Below are 6,884 nucleotides of genomic sequence, written 5' to 3' on the forward strand. Positions count from 1 at the left end.
GCCAGGTGCCCAAAATCCTGAGAGGAGAATGGAGAAGGGATTGTGGCATGGCCATCCCCCCAGGCGGTGATTTCTCGCTTTCTGTCTCTGTCTCTCCAGCAGGCAGGTGCACGTGCACTATAGCAGAAAATCTCTCTCAAAAAAAATAATGATAATTGTAATTAAAACAGCTCCAGAAAGTAAGCTTTTAGAAAAACACTAAAAATAACAAACAGAAAGATGATTTGGACAGGATGCAACATTCAGTCAAGATAAAGACTATTCAACAGGACCTACAGATGGAGATACAAAATACCAGTTTTCCAGAACCTCCTTCTGGGCAGAAAGCCAAGTGGGCAGATGACTCAGCCTTAAAGGAAAGGCCTGAAAAGGGTAGGACCATAATGTAAAAGAATTCTGTTTTGGCATTGTTTTGTTCCGTCTCTCATACATCATTTAAATAGCAAACTGCAAGTGAATTATTTAAAATTTTTTGAACTATTCTAATACCGCATGTTCTTGAGCTTTATTTACCACTCTAATATGAAATCTATTGTTTTAAATATGACAATTAAAGTAACTGACATACTAAGAAAATAATACCATTGACAAAAGAGTCCTCCTAGAGTTCTTATTAAGCAGAAATTAATTTTAAAATATTTAAGATTGTTACTGTACCATGAGAATTGTCAAACGTGGCAATTTTCTCAATCAAAAACAAGATAAACTAAAATCCTTTATCAAAATATATTGACTAAAAATAGAAGTACATAGAATTAAAAATCCTACAGAAAATTAGAGAGGAAGAGTTAAATAAGATAAAGCTATAGCAACCAATTAAAAACATTGAGGGAACATTTTCTGGGAAAACACACATTTAAAAAAGGACTCTAAAATGTGAGTAGCCCCATCAACAAACAATAGGAAAAGCTTGAGCGCCCCTCCCCCAAAGGCCCGCCCTCAGGGGTTCCGGCTGTGAGGTGACCTTTAACAAAATCCGATTTTATTTAAAATGGTCCTGGTGTAGAGAAGGAGGTGAGCCCTGGGATGGAGTCTCATCTAAGGCCGCCAGCGCGCACAGACCTGGGTCCAGACCAGCGCGACCACACTGCGGCCGCTCCATTCTCAACAAGGACAGGAACTTCCCCTGAGGGTCACAGTACTTTTTTAATACAGTCTGGTCTGGAGAGAAATAATACAGGTACATACACGCGATGTTGCAGGGTTTGACCCACCTAATTTTCCATCTTTAAGTGTCAACTGCTTTAACAGTGAGAAAAACGGGAAAAACGCAAACCAGGAGGCGCTTTCCTCGCCCTGGGCGAGAGGTCTAGGGGCGTCTGCCTTTCTGCCCCAGCACGAGGGTCCCCAGGACACCCCTGGTCTGCGGAAACATGTCCCTTCTCCCAGGGACGCACGCTCTGCGGAAACGCCCCTCTGGTTCGAGCTTCCCCCGCACTCCCCGACCAGCCCGCAGCATTCACCTGAGCCCTCCCCCAACTCTCCTGAGCCCTCCCACTCACCTGAGCACCCCCCGCACTCCCCTGCCCCCCCCCCGCACTCTCCTGAGCACCCCCCGCACTCACCTGTACCCACCGCACTCTCCCGAGCTCTCCCACACTCACCTGAGCCCGCCCGCACTAACGTTGGCTCTGCCGCTCTCCGCAAGCTGGGTACGAGCCTAGCCGCAGCCAGGATTGGCAAGCGCCGCAAAGACCCGGGTGGGCGGGGCCCCGAGGGGAAGGCCGTCCCCTGTTGGCCCGGGCCACACGCCGCAGGGCACCTGCCCGCCCAACACCTAGCCCTGGATGAATCCCTAAAGTTAGTTCTGGTTTGATTAGATTCTTCTTTTCTATAGGGGACAGGCGCTTGGAAACAAAGAGGGAAATCGCCCCCTGGAGGAATGGCCAGAGACCGAGAGAGAAAAAAAGGGGCACGGACTAATCAGCCCCTGGGGAGCATGACCACACCACACAGCAATCCTCTCGCCTCCATCTCCCCTCTCATGACTTTTGGCACGGAGGCACGTGGACATGGAGGACCTGGCGTGGTTTTCAAGCTGCTAGATCTAAACTCCAACACCACAGTCAACCCTGTGAAACCCAGCCACTTTAACCACATGCCACTGGCTGGTCCCAGTTTTGATTGCTTAAAGCCATAAACTTGGAGATTCAAAGTAAAATAAAGGCCACTATCTTCTGCTTTGACTAAATTGATGGTAAAAACAAGAAACAAAGTATTACAGATGGCCAAGAGACAAAAAGCAGTTGAGTTCTTATACAACAGCATTAAAGAAATACTTGATATTTAAAATGAAACAAAAATCCATACATGATACCACCCGAACAATGATGGCCTTATGCACAAGTCTTACAAAATTTATGCAAGTACAGTCACCAAACCTTGGACCAGTTGAGAGAAACATAAATAAATGCAGATAAATTCCATGTTCAATACTAGTGCACTCATTATAAGACCATCTTCCTAACTTGAACCACGGACTCAGCAGAATCCCAATCAAGTTCACACAAAGCTATCAGCACATTATTTTTACATCTAGAATAGATTCCATTAGGCTAAAGAACAAAGTTACAGAACTTGCACATCTGAATCTGAACACTCAGCATAAAGCTACAGTAACAAAGAGAGTGTGAGCTTGGTGACGTAATAGATGAATAGAGCCCAAGAAGAGACCCATGTACGTACAGTACATTGGTTTTGTCAACGGGACAAAGGGAATTTAATGGAGAAAGAGAAGTCTGTTCCACAAATGGCAACAGGACTCCAGAAAGCCGAACAGAAAAAGGGAATATCTATGCAAACTCTGGAGCTCACCAAAAACACTCAATATATTAACAGTTCATAGACTTAAATTTTCAAATGTGAAATCATAAAAGTTATATAAGAAAAGCACAGAAGAGCATATGAACCACTGCACTTGAAAATGCTACACTCCAGCCCACACCTCTCCCTCTAGATGCTAAAGATTCACTGGGGGCTCTGCCTCACCCCTGCTCCAGGAACTGGTGTCACTGAGGCTGCTCCTGAAAACACCAGGGGTTTCACAGGCTCGAGGGCTGGGAGGGACGCCTATCTGAGTTTGGGGGCTTTGCCTTTGGGAGTCTGGGGCTGCAGGTAGTTCTTTCGGCTCAGGACACGGGGAACAGGGAGCCCCAGGAGAGATGCCCCTGTGACTCTAGGCCCATTTCTTTTAAGAAGTTTACTTAATTTTCCCATGAGTGAGGGAGACATGTAGAGAGACAAGCATCCCAAGTGGAGATCTTCATGCCACATGCACCTGGGGCCTCAGTCAGTCAGTCCCAGGTGCATGTGGCACAAAACCCTACCATGCTCAGGCAGGTCTCCCTCATGGGTCAGCCCCCAGGCCCCCTCAGCCCATTTTATCCTGCCTTCTAAACTTCAGTGACCCAATCGCTGAACACTTGTCTAAGCACTCACTGGGTGGAGAATCCAGTCCAGCACCAAGCCCAGCAGTCATTCTGCTGTGATCTGCCTGGAGCACCCAGTAGCGGAGGGGAGTATCTGGGAGGAGCCACGGGGCCTGGGCCAACAGGGCGTTGGGATCACTCAAAGGTGGGGCAAGTAGGGAGGAGGAGGTCGTCAGCAGAGGTGGCCCGGGTAAGTGGCATCATGGGCAAAGTTGAGGTCAGCGGGAAGAGGGAGATGGGAGGGACACTGTCACGGGTTGAACTGTGTCCCCCAAATCAGTGTCAGAACCCTAACCCCAGGACCCCCAGTGCCTGTGACTGTAAACTCACAAGGAAGAGGGTCTTTGCACATGGCCAAGGTAAGGAAAGCTCACTAGGGTCAGTCTTAGTCCACCGTGCTGGGTCCTATTTACAAAGGGGAAGGGAGCTGAACACAGAAACACACACAAGTGTCCTCGCAGCTCTGCTGTCATGGACAAGAAGCCACCACAGGCTGGGGCGAGGCACAGAACTGACCACCCTGGTGGTCAGGGGGGCATGGCCCTGCCACCACTTTGATCCAACCTCAGGACCTCAGGGCTCTGGGACAAGTCTGTGCTGTTCTGCAGTGCTGTCTGCCATGCTGCACTGTGCCAGCCCCAGAGAAGGGACAGGCACAGCTGCCCATCCATGCTCTCTAGACAACAGTGCCTTCCCAAGCCCACCCCACAGGAGGGTTAGCACAGGGAGCAGGGTCCTTAAAAGGCCACCACTGATAGGGTCTCTTGCAGCCCCTGGAGCTGTGACGGAGCCTCTACCTGCTGTTCCTGGAGCCCAGAAGCCCAAGCAGGCCACACCATCCTGCAGACTAGCTGAAGTCCTACTCCCATGGATGCCATGTGGAGCAACCACTGAGTGCCTTCAGTCTCCACAGGAAGATGGTGCACTGCCCGGCTATGACAGCATCTCATCAGTGCCGGCAGGTCCAGGGTGGCCCTCGGAGGGGCTGAGGGCAGAACTGGCTGTAGAGCCTCACTCACAGCACTTCTTGCAGAGATCAGGGTAAATCCAGAAAGGGGAGAAGGGAAGAGAGGGGCTTGGTGGGCAGAGTGCCAAGAGCAGAGGCCCCTCCAGGTGACAAATAGAGTGGGTTAGGAGGGGCCTCCCATCTCTATCAGCCAGGACCTCTGACCCTGGCACAGGTGCCCTTCCAGCCAGGCGTCAGCTCTAGACCAGTCCATTTTCCCAGAAAGAGGAAATGATGCAGCTGGCTGGCTCTAGTCAAAGTTCTAGAACTTGGAGGCCTGAGCCCATTGCCTGCAAGGATAGAAGGGGCACAATGTCCCGGAGGCCCTCACGTGGCCTGCTGGCCAGGGTCTTGCCTTTGATATGACCAGCTCCCACACAGATGCCATCTTGCTGGTTGCAGAAAAGGCCACAGGTTAAGGCAGGAATGGGCCCAGGGCTCTGTGATTCCTGGGAGGGTGGAGAGGTGGGACTCCTGAATCAGCCCAGGACACAGTAGCCCTGCTGCTGCCTTAGCCTAGGGAGCAGACCTGTTGGGGACGAGGATCCCACTCCCACTCCTGCCCTGCCACTAGCTCATCCTCTGGGCTTGGAGGCCCTGAGAGGCCGGTGCTAGAACCCCCTACCCTCCAGGCCATGGAGAGCTAGGAAGGCCACAGGTGAGCAGCACAGTGGCCTCCAGACCCCAGGCACTGAGGCTCCTGCTCTTCTCCCGCTGGGCCTTCCCCTCCTCAGCCCCGAGATTCATTCCTCTCTCCCATCTCAAGGCTCCCTCCACCCTCGGGCCTCCCAGGTGTGGTTCCTGGTTCTATGACACCCATGAGCCTACAGGAAGACTGTCATGCCTGCATCTTTCTCACAGACCAGCATGGGAGCTTCTGAGTCCAGGGCCAGCCTCTGCTCTGCTCTGAGGTGGGCCTGTAGACAGGGGAGCAGGAGGACATTCAGACACCTGGGGAACCCAAGTCCATCCATGACTGACCCAGAAACCCAGCTTCCAGGACTTTATCCTGAAGGAATAACCAGGTAAAAAGCAAAGGGAAGAAGACAGGGATGCCCGCCTAATACCACTTATAACCGGGGACATTAGCAACAATATGGGGCTGGATCTGTAGCCTGGCAGTTAAGACAGCCAGGCCTCACATGACCAAGTCCATGGTTTGAGTCCCAGATCTGGAGGTTTGAGAAACATGTTAGGTGCATAGGTGTATGTGCACATGTGCCCCAAATCATGACACGACCAAGAAATGAAGGAGATCGTAGTGTGACCATTCCCTATGGGAGTGCTAGTCAAAGTTCTATCCTTGCAGGTAATGAGCTCAGGCCTCCAAGTTCTAGAACTTTGACTAGAACCCTCTGTCTCTCACTGGTGAATGCATACGCCCTCTAGCAAAAACAATTTAAAAAGGAAAAAGAAAAGAAAATAATTCAAATGTCCAATACAGAGCAGATGTACACTTGTTATCACTCACATCATCACGACACTCTAGCTTGGGACTGAAAGGCTAATACTCACCTCTGTACTTGGACCAGATGCCCAGGACATACAGTTCCATGAACAAAAGGGGGAGAGGCCTCACCACTCCTCACTCGCACACACGCATGCACACACGTTCATTCTCCGTCCTCGCGACTAGAGGAACAACAGGGGGCACATTGTGGGCACCCAGGTCAGCCCCGCCTCTGCCGCCCTCGCCTAAGGGGAGCAGCAGAGGCCCTGACCCAGCACAAAACGCTGGCGTCGCCACCAGAGGGGAGTCGACTGCCCAGCAGCTGCCACCAGAGAAGCCCACCCACCCACTCGCCTGTCCCCCTGCCCCCATTCACAATGCAGCCTGCTTCTGCAAATGGTATGCTCAAAGGGACTATGTCTTCATTGAATTTTGTGTTGAAGACAGTAAAGATGTTAATGTAAATTTTGAAAAATCCAAACTTACATTCAGTTGTCTTGGAGGAAGTGATTATTTTAAACATTTAAATGAAATTGATCTTTCCCACTGTATTGATCCAAATGATTCCAAGCATAAAAGAACAGATAGATCAATTTTATGTTGTTTACGGAAAGGAGAATCTGGACAGTCATGGCCAAGGTTAACAAAAGAAAGGGCGAAGCTTAACTGGCTTAGCGTGGACTTTAATAATTGGAAAGACTGGGAAGACGATTCAGATGAAGACATGTCTAATTTTGATCGTTTCTCTGAGATGATGAACAACATGGGTGGTGATGAGGATGTCGATTTTCCAGAAGTAGATGGAGCAGATGATGAGTCACAAGATGATGATGAAAAAATGCCAGACCTGGAGTAAAGAATGTTGTCATCACCTGGATTTTGAGAAAGAAAAATAACTTCTCTGCAAGATTTCATAATTGAGAGAATTCCTGAGTTGATAGCTCTAAAGGCAGATGCTGTATTTGCCTCCTTTAACCCATTTTCAACCTGTTTGTTTTTT

General features: G+C 49.9%; 1 pseudogene; it reads left to right on the top strand.

The window, feature by feature from the left end:
• Positions 1 to 6,261: 6,261 nt before the first annotated feature.
• On the top strand, positions 6,262 to 6,878 carry LOC102486700 (prostaglandin E synthase 3 pseudogene; annotated as a pseudogene).
• The last annotated feature ends 6 nt before the right edge of the window (positions 6,879 to 6,884 follow it).

This window comes from Tupaia chinensis, unplaced genomic scaffold, assembly GCF_000334495.1.
Source record: "Tupaia chinensis unplaced genomic scaffold, TupChi_1.0 Scaffold000211_1, whole genome shotgun sequence".
NCBI classification, from domain to species: domain Eukaryota; kingdom Metazoa; phylum Chordata; class Mammalia; order Scandentia; family Tupaiidae; genus Tupaia; species Tupaia belangeri.